This window comes from Condylostylus longicornis, unplaced genomic scaffold, assembly GCF_029603195.1.
Source record: "Condylostylus longicornis isolate FDR11 unplaced genomic scaffold, ASM2960319v2 ptg000018l, whole genome shotgun sequence".
In the NCBI taxonomy this organism is placed as follows: Eukaryota; Metazoa; Arthropoda; class Insecta; order Diptera; family Dolichopodidae; genus Condylostylus; species Condylostylus longicornis.
In genome coordinates this window covers 9,899,101-9,915,990 of record NW_026577987.1, presented here as the reverse complement: position 1 = coordinate 9,915,990, position 16,890 = coordinate 9,899,101, and the positions used below count along the sequence as shown (strand labels likewise).

The following is a 16,890-nucleotide window of genomic DNA, read 5'->3' as shown; positions in this document are numbered from 1 at the left end:
GAGTACAATTATGTATTATGAGTAAATTTGAAAATTAAAATAAATAAGTAAAGTTCCATTACATATATATAAGGAACAAATTAGGAAAGTTTTTAGGGAGTAAGTACTTAGTGCAAAAAAGAACAAGCACTTACTTTCAGAAAATGTAAGTATTTACTTACAATTTAAAATTATGATTTTTTATGCAAATTTTTCATTACGTATACTTAAGTACTTATATAAATTTTATTTGTAAGTAAATATATTTAATAAAAATCTTTTAACTATACTTAACTACTTTAAGCACAATTACCTTTATAATGCAAATAAATATGTATTTTATACCATATATATGTATATATATTCCACAATCATTCGTAAAAAGTACTTATATAAGTAATTGCATAATATTCTTATCATCGCGTAATATAACAGAAATTGTGGTAATGTGGTTGAAATATACAATCGCATTAATTTACAAAATAAACTCAATATTTTTAAATAAATTATTTTTAATTTCCATAATTACATATATTTACTTATACATTTATGTATGTGATTTAAATACAAATTATTAATATAATTATTTTTTATTTGCGGTCTCATATATAGACAATAAAATTTATGTGTATATATGAAACACAAGATGTCGAGTTCGGGATGCAATTAGCTTGGACTAAATATTTTTTTTAATAAGTAGAAAATGTGAACTGAATGCAATTTAATTTTATTTTTACCAATGTTCGAGTTAAAAATGTATTAAGTTCTTTGGGTGTAAGATCAAAATATGAGCACCCTTCATTATTTTGTATTATCTCAAAAGTGACTTCGTTTTAATACTTACTCCTTGTTAACAGAAAAAACAATTGGTGTGATCACCACATAACTGATGCCTAGTGTTGTCTATTTTTGCAAAAGTATTTTAATACTCCGAATTTAAATATTAAATTGATTGATTAATGATTTTACTCTTTATATGAATAAAAATGTAAAATTGACCCGCAAAAGGTTGTGTTCCTGAGACCTGACATTTTTCAAAAATTTGATCAGACCAACAGATAGACTGAAATCTCCCTAAAAAGAAGTTTATTTACACTTTCTTATCATGGATAAGTGCGTTTCCCCCGAAAACTCGTCATCTGAAATTTGACGCCATCACATAACCTCAGTTATTGTATGCAATGCGATTAATAAAAATAGATTAGAACGAAATTAATATTGCAGCATTTCCCATTAAAAAAAAAATAAAGTGCTTGAAGATTTGCTTATTCCGGGAGGCTATTACTCAAATTAGAAAGGTGAACAAATTTTGTTTAATCAAATAAAAAACTAAATATTTTTAAAAATGAAGACTTCAGTAGTCGCTATCTATGGTAGAAAATTATTCTAAAAATTTAAAAAAATTGATTCAAATCTCTGAAATCTGAAGAGCTATTTTACAATAATGAAATAAAGAAATAATTGCGTAAGCTTCGTTTCTGAGAAAATTATCGTGAGCCTAATGCTAACAGATTTGTATAGAACGCAAGTTTTCACGTGACACATACGCTTTATGGCAGAAAAGTAAACTTGATTTAAGAAATATTTATTGACTTAAGAAAAAAGTGCTAACTTCGGTAACGCATTAAGTATGAGTAAATCAATATTTTTGCTCATTTCAAATATTTATCACAATTAAATTTACTTATGAATAATATTTTTTATTAAAAATAATTTTTTTTTTGCTGGCTTCCTTTAAGCTTTTTTAAAATTAAGAAGCGAAATTTTTGTTTAATACCAATGCAAAACACAACATTCCCTCTTTGGAATTTTTATATATATATGTATGTATGTACATACAAAAATATTCTTATACATTTTTTTTTTAAATTTTATATTTTTTTAATTATTAGCACTGTAGATTCACCAAAAATATGTGTACAAATAAAAAACAAATAAATAAATAAATAAATGAAAAAAAAATGTTGAATTATTCATAATGTGAAAACTATAAGTACACATATACACTTAACCCAACAGTATAAATATTTTTACCCCAAACAAGCAAACCGATTACATTCCATTTTGAATGTATGGCGTAGCGTGTTGGCTCATCATTTCCAAAATATTTTTAAAAAGTTAAACAAAGCGTACATAAATGAAGCAAAAATAATATGAGATTTTTAATTTTCTTTTCTTTTCTTTTTTTTTATTATTATTAAATTTCAATTCGTTTTTCCATGTTTTTTTTTTGTTTTTCTTTTCTTTGAATAAATTGAAAATTACTCAAGTATTGTCGAGGTCATTAGTTTGTAACTATGAGAGAGAAAAAAAAATGTAATAAATGATTACTTAATTTGTACTCACATTGAACTTAAAATATTTGTTTCGTTAAAAATTAAAAAAAGAAATCATCACGAATACAGAGAAAGGATGATATCCAAATAGCGTATACATTCAATTATATAATTTGTATATCTATAAATATATGTAATAGCATTGCTCTGCACAATAAGGATTTCGAAATTAATTCAAAATTTTCATTTAAAAATTAAAATATTCAAAAGGAAATATTTTGTTGATTCTTGTTATTACTTAATATTCAAAGTGCCATCATCACAAGTATTATACCAAAAATATTATAAGTAAAATTAATAAATTAATTAAATTAAATAAGTAAGAATTCTAAGGTATTTAGATGAATAATTATTAAACGACTCCATCCATATTTTCTGAAATGAAGTCCATTCTTTTTATTTAAATCAAAATATATAAGTGTAGTGAAATTGGTTCACAAATAGCAAATCCAATATTTTCTAGTTCAACTTTTCTAAAAAAAAATTTACAATATAAATTTAAATATTTTAAAGATTACAGTACAGCATACATATATATGTAAATTACGAGCTGATGTTTTAGAATATTAAAGTACAAGATTTTATAAAATATTCAGAAGAATAAAAATATAGAACTTGTTATCAAATTAGGAATTTATAAAAAAACTTGTTAAATAATCCAAAAAATTAAATTGTTTTATAAGAGTACCAGAAAAGCATATATGTACATACTTATAAGGTTTAGGCAAACTCTTATTCTTCAGTAGAAAGACATATTTGAATTTTACAAAGGAGCACAGAAATCCATTGAAATATACCGCAGTGTCATGTGCCTATGGGTATTTATTATAAGTTTATTTTGTAGTTTGTCAACACCAACTTCATTTCTATTGCTTTTGAAATGATATGACTGCAAACTCAATTGTGCAGAGCTATTTCTGGTTTTCCTGCCGAATCAGAATTACATAATTACTTTGATATACTTATAGATTTTAATTTTCATACAAATAATAAGGGAACAAACAAGTTGTATTTGATTATATTAAAAATTTATAATGGAAAATCAATTTGGTTTGTACTCTTTGACATGTGCAAACAATGTGACATATTCGGGGGAACGAATAAATTAATCAAGTAACACGATTCGTAATACAATGTCGTTGATAAAATTTTACTTTTTTTTTTTAGTGCGAAAGGCTTTATGAAAGACATCTAAGCTCAAAATAATGAAAAAATTTGTGACATCATTTAATTTAAATTTAATTTTGATTTCGTAAAGTGTATAGAAAATTGAGCTTAACAGAGCATTTTTTTGCCACTATATTTTTCCAAAACATAATTCAATATCGAAATTATGTACGTATACATTTTGTTTACTTACGCTCTTTTCAGGGTGAAGATTCAAGAGATATTACTTATATCGTTTCGTTCCAACAAAACAAATTACACTCCAAAATGTATTTGTATAATTTCAAAATTTTTGTATTTTATATTTAGTTTTTTCCCAAAAAAATTTGGAAAAGATGTTCATATTGATTTCACAGTGTCTGTCCATACGCCTTTCGGATTAAAAAATTTCTGACATAATTTAGTCAAACATTATTTCGCTAAAACAAAATTTTTACAAATATCAAAAGCGATTCTGTAAAGAAATTCTGTAAATAAAGAGAAGCCATGAATTGTATTCCTTACAAGTATTACCTTAAAAAACTAATACATAATTACAGGATAAATTTTTATTCTAAACGCGAATTCGATGTTTCAAATATTATACGATGTAAAAAGCCAACTTAATTTGAACAGTTTCAAAATGTCGATAATTTTTTTAATTTGCTAGAACATAATTCCTAAAACTGTTACCCCTATAAAAGTTTACAACAAATATTTTTTCATTGAAGCAATCAAAATTTTACAAAAACAAGAATTTTCTAATAATCGTCCTCTTGCGTATCCTTGTGCTTTAATTAATTTAGTTAGCAATAGAATACTAAATCTTTATTCAGAAATAAATTTTTTGAAAATTTTCTATTTAATTTTCACTATTTAGGCTTGTAGCCTAAATTTGTACAAGTTCTGCTCAAATTGTTTAAAAAGAATGTGCTGTTTAACAAACCATTGGTTTTTTTTATATTATATTTATTTAATTGATAACCTAATATTAAGAAAACATACGTATATACGTACATATACGCACATACAAGTATCATATTTCTTATAAACAGACAAACGGAATTGATGATATTGAATTTTTTTTGTTTTCTGTTTTGTTCATTTATACATATATACTAACTTACTTATTAAATAACAGATCTAGAAAATTTTTTTTTTTTATAAATATAAAAGATGCGTTTAAAAACTATTTAGAATTAAATTACTTTAGAGTAATAAATTTGACCCGAATTTTGTCATTTAATAACAAGGCTTTGCCAAAAATAGGAAAATGCGTGTGTGCTAAAAAACGAATAAAATTTAATTTTTTTTTTTTTACTTACTTACTCTTTTTTGTCAAGAGTAAATTTGAGCTTTAATTTTTTCCTACTTATACAAGTGTACGTATGACCACGTATATATAATATAAATGTATATACATGTATAAATGTATATTTTAATAAGTATAAAAAATGTGGTCGTTGACCAAAAATTGCTTCATTTAACTGATATTTTTGAAATCATAAAAAGACGACAACAGTGTAGAAAATTTGTTAGTAATTTTATACTGGTTGACAATATTATGCAATATACAAGAATACTAATTTATTTGCATACTTAATCATAATATTCAAGGTTGACAACAAAAATTGTTATGGTTACATAAGGTATAACTTCTTCAATATAATTATTTTTTTTTTAACTGAAAAATAAATAATGAAAAGTACTTACTTAGTTATAAATTTATAAATGAAAAAATAATTTTTGATTTTCGAAGAAATTTTAAAGTAAGATTTTAATTAAAAAAATTAAATGTAATTTTAAATTCAAGATAAGATTAAGATTAAATGATATAGGGTTTTAGATTTTTAGAAAAAAATAGCTTGGTATCTATTTATGTAAACGATGACACAATTCAAAACGAATTTATCTTAATTTTCGTATATTATTATTATGCGAGCTGTATAGTAGAAAGCATCCCCCATGAAAATTTTAAAATGTGCAACTTTTTGAATTGTTTGACTTAAAAATTTCTAATACTTTTATTACTTAATATAAATCCGCTATTACTTATGAATTTGTCTTAAGTACGCACATACTTAAAAATTTTTGTTTTGTGTTTTTTTCGGATTTTTAAACGTCGTTTCCTCTTCCTCTTCCTTGACGATCAATATGTTTTTTGCGATAATTTCCAAAAGAATCCATTCGGAATGCTTTACAAGCTTAGACAAAAGGATATACTTGCTTAAGAGTAAGTAAGAAAGTTCTTCATAAGTAAGTTTCATTCCAATTTTGAATTTTACAACAAACATAATATGATAGCAATATTAAATCTCTAAAACTTCTAAAAAAAATTGATGTTTTTCTTAGTTTTGGAAGGTTGATTTTAAAAAGTTGGGCAAACAGCACATAGACTTTCTTTCAACGTCAAAACTAAATTTTACAAAACAGTTTAGTTTTGATTCTCAAAAATTGATCGCTATTTCCCGTTTAGAATAAAAACTACTTTAAAAGAGTTTATGGAATTTTCTTTATGATTATTGCAAGAGCTCTGAATAATGTGATATCTATGTACTAAAATAAGTAAAACTTTATACAATAAAATTATACAAATTTCCCGAAATTACGAATTAGTGAATAATAAAGCCAAACTGAGTTCTTAATTATTTTTCAAAAAAAAAAACCCATCGCATGAAGAAATTTTTTTAGGGTTCTTCAAAATTTCCCAATATTTTTCAATATAATAATTTCCAATTATTTATTCTTTTGTTTTTTAAATTTTTAAAAAAGCTAATTTTATTATTTCTTTTTTTTGGAAGAAAATTTTTTATTATTGAATTTCATTATAAAAACAATTTTTCTCCAGTAACTGTTTACATTACTTTTTCTTTCAGAAAAAATAAATTTTCCTTTTAATTTTGAATTTATTTTGTTATGATTTACCAAAAAGAAGAAAAAATAAAAAATTTCTACAGAATACCCAGAACGTTTTCTTTTAAAACTTTAATTTTCTTTTATGTATGAAAAATCGGAATGAAAGATTTAAGAAATCTTGTATTTGAAAATATTTTAGTATACTAAAATGAAAACATGACAATGCACACATTATGTACATATGTGTGTATCAAAGAATTTATACATGAAAATTCTTCACGTGTGGCTGATATAAAAATAAAATATAAAGATTGAAAACTAAAAAAAGAAAAAACTAAAGTATTTAAGGATCAAATACAGTTAAAAACAAAAATATATTAAAAAAAAACTAGTTTGTTGTATGTCTTCACATATATGCATATATACACGCATAAACCATTCTTGTATGTGATGATGTTCATTTATCTTGCAAAAATTTCATGAAAGCATCTGTCATATTGTTCTCTTGTTTCATAATTTAATCACAAAAAGGAAAAAACAAAAGAACAAAATAGAAAACAAAAACAAATTTTTTTTTTCTTATTTTTCTTTTTTTTGTGTTTAAATTTTTTCTATTTTTACGGAGGACCGCATTGCATATAATAAGGGAGGTGATGTAATTGAACTAAATTTCCTATGTCGGATTTTGGAAACACATTTCTTCATACTAGAGAAGCGCAAGTAAACTACACTGTCTGCACACTTCTGTATGTCAGTTTTGGCTGAACCGATTTTGGCGATAATATATAGCTATCTCAGTTTAAGGGGACGGTTTGATCCACTTTTGCAAAATAAATCAGGTCTCTACGGGCAGATTTTACAGTTATGAAAATAATCATCGAATTTTTCTGAAATTTTATACACGGCGTGTTCAAAACTTGGTGATACTCTCGAAATAGGATGAATATGTCCAGACGAACAAAAATTACCAAGTGACATTTTATTTCTTGTGCCTTTCTTTGCAAGGTATGATGCCTTAAACTTAGTTTGTCTTAAAAACCGTTCAACTTTTACATTTTTTTAGTTTCAGAGATATTTAAATGCAAGGTCAAAAAATCTATCGTTTTTTTACGGAAAATGTTGTCAGTTATATTAACTTTCATTTTGATATAACATAATGTGCCCAAAGTCTCAGAAATAATATATCTATCAGGCGAAAATCTGAGATCGAAACTCAAAAAAAGAAACATAACTAAAGTATTTTCAGAACAAAATTAAATTTTTTTAAGCTTTATGTTATAAGTTATGCATTATTAGCACCTAACGCTTCAGGCTAAAAATGAAGAGTAATTTTCTTCACTTTCATTTTACTACACCAAATATTTGTAAATATTTCGGGAATATTGAGTACCTACGAGTGAAAATTTAAGATGTAACAAGTTTAAATTTTTCTAGGTACTTTAACTACATCCTACTTACTATTTTTCATAAAATTTACAATTTATGTTTGAAGGACATTTTTATAAGCTTATGAAACACTTTAACAATGCGATCGATAATGTGCTGTTCACATCAGATCTTTTTTTGTCGAAGTTATGATTAATGAACGGAAATTTAACAATATAAAACAGGATTACAGGTGAATAACTGTATACAAGGATAACGATATTTGTATGTGCCAGTTTGTATGAAAATTTTTTTAATAAACATATAGTATACAAGTTATATATTTTGATATTACCTACTCTCTCACTCTCTCTCTATCTCTTTGTCTTTTTCTTTCCCATAAACCCATATAGGCGTATTTATATTCTAAATTTATAAATTATTGTCCAATAAATAAGTAAGTATATTATATATACTTACATATATAGAATTTTTATAAACCTTTGCTATTTTAATAATTTAAGAATTAAATTTTATATTATGCGCTCAAGTTGTCTGGAAATTTATGTAGATAATATATGAATTTATGTATTTTTTAATATAATTTAAGTATATATATAGGTTATGGTACTTATTTAAAAATTTAAAATTGACTAGAAATAAAAAGGTATACAAAAATGAGAAAAGAATTTCAAAAGGAAAGCCAAGAACGAGGGATAAACCGGGTCGGATAAAATAAATTTTAAGTTAATAAATAATATCTGACTATACTTAGTTATATACTTAGTTACATAATTATATCCCAATTCTCTGAATTATTAATATATTGTTTAAATTATATTTGCTCATATTTTTCAAAATGAAAATTTTATTTTTTTGGATATTAAAATTTTTTAATGTGTACGGCAAATATATAGTAGGGATTATAAAATGTTACAAAATGGTACATGTATTGATAATGCGAATGAATTTAAATAAATAATAAAAGTCCTTGAATATTTCATATTCCTTTATGAATTTTGAATTTTATAGTATTCGTTACTTAATCAGTTAATAAGTTAGTAAAAAAAAAGTGAAATAGATTTCTGAAAAAAAAAAATATTTTTTAATATAAGTAAATTATTTTTGTAAAATTTTTCCTTAGGAATACTTGAGTATTATAATCTTATAAGTAGTTGTATCTTTATTAAAATTCGATGAAATTTAAATCCTTTTATAACCTTTACTAAATTTTTAATGATGTAGCGTTAGTGTAATATGAATAAGATCCTTTGTTTTTCATCAAAAAAATTCTTTTTTATTTTTAAATCTTTTGAATTTTTGCCTTTTTTTAGGTTCCGTTTTTATAATTTTTTATCGATTATAATAATTTGTATTAATAAACGAACATATAAACAAACTTTAATTAAATTTAAATAACTTCTATTTAATTTCTACTTGAAAATTTTCTGAATTTTAATAACATACTTAGAATAAATTCCCTGCAATTTCAATTTTAATTTGCTTGTTTTTCTTTTAAAAATTCTAGTACTTATTCAAACTTTAGAACAAAATTATAAGTAAGTAAATTTTTGCTGGAAATTGATCATCCCCGAAAATATTTACCACATTATGCGAAACACCCTGTATATATACGAACATGTAAATATAGTGGTGATAGTATACGGAATTTTCGTAATTCCTATAGATAATTCTAAAATTATACGAGTACAGAGCGGTAATCCTAGCGAATTCGAGTTTCCGGATTCAAACGTGCATTGTTGGAACAAAAAACTATTTTCAAGTCTTTGTAAATTTTTTTAAATACTTAATTTTAAAAAATGCAATAACGGAATACAATTTTTCATAACAGCAATTCGCGTACATTAATGAATAGTACTTTCATATAAAGAGCAATTTGTGTAAAGGGCTAAATAATTTCGAGAAACGATTTTTTTGTAAGCTTAAACTTACTCTAAGGCGTTAGTACAGCAACTTAATAAAAATTTGTTACTGATTATGACAATAAAGGCAAACCGCGTTTAATTTGTAAATTTGTATTTCTTTAGAAAATTCGACAACTTTACCATATATTTCTGACAAAGTTGTGGGTCTCATCTGTAAATAAAAACAATAATTGTAGTTTCTAAAAAATATTTTTAAGCATTAGTTTGCCGCACAGTGACAAATTAATTGTTATTACTTTAAATAAGTGAAAACATAAAAATTAATTAAAAAAAATTTTTGTGTAACGAAAAAAATCTACATTATTGCGCTATTACGGAATATTCGTAATCGAATTGTTTATTTGAAATTCAATTAATTTATCTAATAGATGATAAGTCTGTGACTGATAAAATTTTGTTTTGTGTTCCTGTATTTTTTAGTATTAGTTTAAGTATTTGTTTTTACATTGTATTTCATATTGATTCTATGATAATAAAATTGGAATTACAAATACAATTGTGTGATCATACTAATGCACTCATTATCTAATCAATGTCTCGATTATACATAAATATTTTCTATACTTATTATTTTCAAAAAATTATCAATATACGAGTTAGAATTTAATTAAGTGGCAAAATATTTGTTTAATTGTGTTTGAAAATCATTATGCTTCAAATGACTTTTGAAAAAAATTTTAATTACAAATACAAAAAGAATTTTAACATTAAAAATAAAAATTGATTTTAAATACTTAGGTACCTGTTCTCATTCAAACGCAGTAAGTACCCAATAAGCTAGTATAGATCATAGGACAAGTGTATACAAATACATATACTTATATAAATCTATCTTGAGCTATTTTTATCAAAAATTTTTCATGTATATGACTAAAATTATACGTTGACCTTACGTTGACATAAAAAGAATGGACATATGGTTCACAATTCCTATAAAATTTTTTTTTATATTTATTGCTTATACATACTTACGAGTATTTTGTTTGTATTAAAAATAGAATCATAAATTGAGTTTAAGGGTTTTAATATACTTAAGTTAATATGAAAGAGTTTTACAGTCAAATATTTATCATAATAAATTTATTTTTATTATTTGTTGTTGCTTTTTTTTTATCTTGTTAACTTGAAATAAAAATTTTATGACCTTATACATATAAGCATAAATTATCACATAGGTTGATATTTAATTTTGGAAAATTTGCTACTACTTACTTAATTTACAAAATTTATTTTTAATAAGTTTGAAAGTGAGGCTTTAATAGTAGGAATGATAATTAAATTTTATAAAATATTCACAATTTCATAAATATGTCCACGCATGTAGTCAAAATTTTTCAAATTTTCTTCCACTTACCAGTTTTGGTTCTAATTTTTTAAGGAAGTATATGTAATACATACTTATAGTACGATTGTAATAATTCCTGATGGAAAGTTAAGTTTAATAAAAAATTACTTATAACGCTTTCGATTAAATAAGTAGATGATTTGTTCTTAATATTTAATTTATTTGATTTAGTTTAGAATTCATAAAATGCTTAAGTATTAAAAATGCCAAATTAAATTACTATTGCCCAATGTTTTCTCAAATTATAAAATTAGACTTTCAAGTAATTACTCTTATACTTAATGAATTTTCGAATATATTTAATGGACAGAAACAAATTTTATCTACATAAATAAGTATAAGATTTAGATAGGTGAAGAGGAGGTATTTTTTGCAATATTCTTTATGAAGGATTTATTTATTAGAGTTTTTAGAAAATGGTCATGTATAAACAGTTCTTATGCTAGCAATTTTACATGCGTATTCAATAAGAACATTAAATCAGTGAAAGAAATTGCGAAAACTGTCACTTTCAGAGAAGAAATACCATACTCGGACGACAAGGAGTTTTAAAAACAATCAGATTAAAAGTGTTAAAGAAAATCAGATTAAAAGAATTCCATCTGTAAAGTATCCGTAACAATTTCGTAGCTTTTGAAGCAAAATTAATGTTTTATTGGTCCTTTTTTTCAATTAAATGTAGGTCTGTCCATAACGATTATATCAATGGTTGACATCAGATTTATTACTTTCGAACAATGGTTTCTGAAACATGAAATTGTAGTTAGAAAACTGAAAAATTTAAAAAAAAACGTTATTTGCCTCAAAAAAGATTTCATTATCCTCTACAACTTGATCATAAATATTTTTTATGTCACACTTACCATTTGCCAGGTACAGTGATATTATAAATAAGTATGTTAGTTTTGGACAAGTGCGTTCCCATAGAAAACTTGATAAGTATGTAAAATTTGTCGCTATCACATAACCTACCTTATTGTATACACAATGCGGTTGGCAATAGTTATTACCGACACAATGCGGTCGTTTGAGTTTAAAAAAACTTTAATTAACTGATTTTACAAAATCATTTTCGGTACTTAAAGCTACTTATTAAAAAATCTCATTGACTAACTATATTATATTATAATAATCCTACCTATTTAAACTATACATAATGTAAGCACTTATATGAAAATAAAATCAATTGCATGAAGGTTTAAAAAAAAGGCCAATTGCCAAAATTTAACAGAAAATCGGGCGCCACAAATACTTTCACTTTAAATTTACATTTATGTGATGACATTTTAAAGTGAATAACAAATTATAAAAAAAAAAGTGCAAGAGTGTTATTGTTGCTGTAGGTACTGCAAAGAGCAATTTTTTATAGTGCAAGCAAGACCTTTAAATGAAACATAGGTTTACATTAGTAGGTATATACACACACACTAAAATACATTCATTGATTTTGAAATTTTTATTACATTTCAATAAGAATTATAAATGTCTTGATGTTTATCGATCATTTTTATATTACAAATTTGATTATTTTTATTAAGTATTATAAAACAAAACACCTTCGCCCTTTTTAATTTAAAAAAGGTTAATTCTTGTTTTTTTTTCGTTTTTTTTGGAATCTCTTACTGGTCTTAAAGTCAAAAGTTTACCTACACAAATTTTAATGTTTTCTTGTTATTTTAAATTTTTTTTGAATATGTACATACATAAGTATGTATATGTATGTGCTTTTAACATCTGTTTAAAATTCGAACAGTGTTTTTTGCAAAACTTTTGTTTTTTTTTTGTTTCAATGTGTTTTATTAATAATTTTTTATTTAAATGCTTTGGTAGTAGGTCCATTTTATTTGTTTTTTTGGTTTATGTTTTTCATTACATACGAAGCCATTATACCAAGTTGGGAAGTCAATAATAATAAAATAACACATTCCAAAACAATACGTAACACAATGGAATCATAATTTTCTTCTTATTATTTTATTAAATTTCCACTTAATTTCAATTTTTTTTTTTATTTTATTTCAATTTATACTTTAGTGCATATTTAAAATGAAGTTGAAGTATTTTTATTTGCTTTGTATTTTAAAAGTGACAAAAATCTTTGATATTATAATAAGTAGTGTATTGTGTATATTTATATGACTAAAAATATAAGAGAGAAAAAAATAAGAAAATAAATAACAAAGAAGTAATAATAACAATAATAATAAATATGAAAAAAAAAATACGTACAATTATACTTATAAAAAATTAAAAAAAAAAAAAACAATAAACAAACACTAAGATTTATGTATGTGGGAGGGCATCGCATCAGTTCTCAATGAATGAATATTTTGCGTAGCGTGAGATAAAAATATTTTTCTCTTCTTTTCTTCTTTTTTTTTGTGAAGTAAAAAATTAGTCCAACATCATAACTAAAGGTTTTCTGTTAACTATTTGTAAGTTTTTTTTAATATTCCACTTCTTTTTGTACTTTTTATGCTATTATGCCTTTTCTTTCCTTTATTTTTAATCTTAAAAATTTTGTAAAATGTAAAGTAGTTTAAGCTTTATATTCTTCTCATTTCTTTTTTGTATTTTTGTTTACATAACTTGGAATACACATAATTATATATATGTATATATTTATTTACCACAAAAAAATAAAAAAAAAACTTCAAACATACTTTATTGTGATAAGAACAATATAATATAAGCTTGTATATTTATGTGTGAGTATAAAACACATCCATAGATAACATAAGATGCAAAATTCGAAAATTAAAACTTTATTTTACTCTTATGTTGTTTACTTTACGTTTTTCATTTTACTCGTTAGTTTTCAAGTATAAATAAAACGCGAAATTAATATTTTTTTTTTTTTAAGAAGGTAGGTAGATAAGTTAGTAGGTAGATTAGTAAATAGTTACCAACATATACATTTTGTCTGTGAACTTATAATGTGGAATTATAATGTATACATATTGTATACATTTTGCATCTCTAAATTCTAATCCCTTACTACTTATTAAACTTATGTGCCTTACTACTTATTCAAAAATAATATTTTTATTTTAGAGATAATGTCCTTTTCAGTTCATAATCACCATTTAAATTGTAATATCAGAGAATTTGATTCTAAATTATTTTTTCTTCAAAATTCTAATTTGTATTCAACGTCATGGAATGCAACTACTTTTTTGGGTCCATAATTTTACTAAAATTATTATGCAAATTTAATTTTTTTTTTATTTCATTTCTTTAATCCCACCATTCTTTAATCGGTTATTCCTTAAAAACAAAAGTAAAAAAAATGAGAGAAAAAATAAATTTAAAAAAATTGAAATAATAATTAGGTATGTGTCATCATCTCCATGGTATGTTTAATATACACAAATGCCATATAGAGTAAGTAGGTACCTAACTACCTACCTACATATATACATATTATATGGACATTTCATTATTATATATGCATGTACATGTGTTAATATCTATATTATATAAGTTATACACAGCTATGTTCGTTTATATGTAGCAAGAAAAAGCACCTTGAAAAGAAACTTTTTATTTTTTATATATTTTTTATTTGCCATAATCAAGAATTTAAAATAAAGAAGCATAAAATCAAAACAAAAAAAAAAATCAGCAAAATTCCAAGTCCAACAGAGAGTTTAAAATTTAAAGATTTTATTGAAGTAAATTTTAATATGCAAAAGTGGTTATGTATTGATGTTTTCGGCTTTTTTCTTACTGAAATTTTGGTTTCGTCGTTATGCAAATAAAAGTTTATTGGAAGGATATTTTGACATCTTAAAATTTAGTGGATCTTAAAGTAGGAAGGTAGGAAGCTGGGTATATTTTCTTTTTTCTAAAATGTAAATATAAAATTTATAAATAACCAAAAATAAATTGAAGAACTCGAGTTTAGTATAAAATTTTCTTGATGATCAATTTATTTGGCAGATTTCAAATTATTTTTGAACTTTAGATTATATTTTTTTCTTAATATAAAAATGTAAGACATATTTATAATTGTACATACATATGTACATACTACATTATTTACTTATGAAAAAGTTGAAGTAGTCATTAAATTTCTTACCTTTTATGAATTTTTTATTTTTATATAGTTTTTGATTATATCAATTTGATATAGAGTTGCTTTTCTCAAATTTTCATGTAAAATTGATTTTATTGAAATTTTTCCTTTTCTTTACTTTTTTTTCTTTGTAATGGGGGGTACACTTGAATTTTTTTCTTTTGCGTTTTAAAAATTTTGAACAAAAAATTTTTATTGCTTAATTCTTGATAAAAACTTATTTTTGATATGATTTTTCATTTTTTTATTTTTTGTTGAAAAAAAAATATTTCGTATTTATTTTTAATATTTTTTTTTTGTAATATGATTTACTTTTTTTTAAAGTAAAATATTTTTTAATAAGTTTTCCTTATTTTATTTTTATTTCAATTTTTTTTCTTTCCTTTTGTATTTAAAAAAAAAAACTAGCCGAGAAAATTTTCACATCTTATTTCTTCATTTATAATTAAATTTTCATACACACTTCCATTATTTTACCACTTATTTTTAGAACAATAGTATACTTTTTTCGTTATTTATTATTTACATTTAATTTATTATGGAATATATTTCCTTCGAAAATCTAGGATATAAAATAATTATATATATATTTTTTTTAATATTTTTACTTTTCGGGATAGAAACTTTTTAACTTGCTGTCAAATCATGATCTCTCTACTTCTCCAACAACAACAACTAATCAAAAAGTATCAAATTGAAATTAAAAAGATTCCAAATTTTTTTGATTACTTTAAAAATTGATTACAAAATCAAGGTTATTCATATATGATTACATTTTGTCTAACGTTACATTTTTGTAAATAATATCAATTTCGATTTATTTTGGTTTTGATTTTTTTTTCTAAATTTTATATTTGTTTAGGAAATAATTTTAACAATATTAAGTTATAATTTTACTAATATCATGTAATACCCGCAATTTTATATTATTTTTGACAACATAAAAATTTTTATACAAAATAATAAAATGATTTTATGTTTATATGTAGTTGAAAAACAAGTACTTAAAAAGAGTACCAAAATATATGTATTCAAGACATATTTGTACTTCATTTGAGAAATAGTTACATTATGACAGTTAATATATTCATATAGTTTTGAGCTCTTTTAATAGAAAGAGAAAAAGTTTATATTTAGTTTTTGACTTTTATCGAGTCTTCATTTTGTATACTCTCGATTGTTAAAGTAAATGCCACATATAATTATAATCTGTTTTTTATATTTTGAATAAAATGATAACTCGAAAGCAAATTATATGCAATATGTATTCATATAAAAAAGACAATCGCATGGGATGGCTGTTTTTTTAAGTAATTTTTGTTTTAATGTCATTGGTTCAAGAAATATTTGAAAATGATGACAAAAAGTATAATAGCAATGTTTGATGAAAATATTTGAACAAAATTCATGAATAATATTCGGTGTTTGCAAGCTGCCTAAGCAGCTAAGTGGTAGAAAGCATTTAGAATAACGAGCAGAAAAATATTTATAAACTAAAAATAATTGTCTTATGCTTTTATAAAACTGGTTTACCTTCATTCGGAGGTAATTTTTTGTTTAAATATTATCAGAAAAAAATTATATTGATGAAACAGATTATACTATAAATTTCTTTATTAGGTAAGTACTTATTGTAAATACTACATACAAAATATTTTCGTAGTTCAATTCGGTTTTACCAGTTTCATGTTTTCATTCAGAATTCATCCGCCTTAACATAGTGACATTCATAGTGTGAATGTCAAATTTTAATTAAACTGCAAATTGAAAATTGTACTGCTAATATTATTAGTACATATTAGAGTCTCGATAATTTCGCTGTTAATGCCAAAGTCATCT

The 16,890-nt window shown here is 23.4% G+C and overlaps 1 protein-coding gene across 3 annotated transcripts in view; it reads right to left on the bottom strand.

The window, feature by feature from the left end:
- LOC129606300 (putative uncharacterized protein DDB_G0277255) overlaps positions 1 to 15,710 on the bottom strand; it is a 44,381-nt gene extending 28,671 nt beyond the window's left edge. For all 3 annotated transcript variants that reach the window (XM_055516550.1, XM_055516553.1, XM_055516552.1), the window contains exon 1: positions 15,055 to 15,710. The gene's annotated coding sequence lies outside the window, so the exon portion shown is untranslated. The remainder of the gene's footprint in view (positions 1 to 15,054) is intronic.
- Positions 15,711 to 16,890: the final 1,180 nt, after the last annotated feature.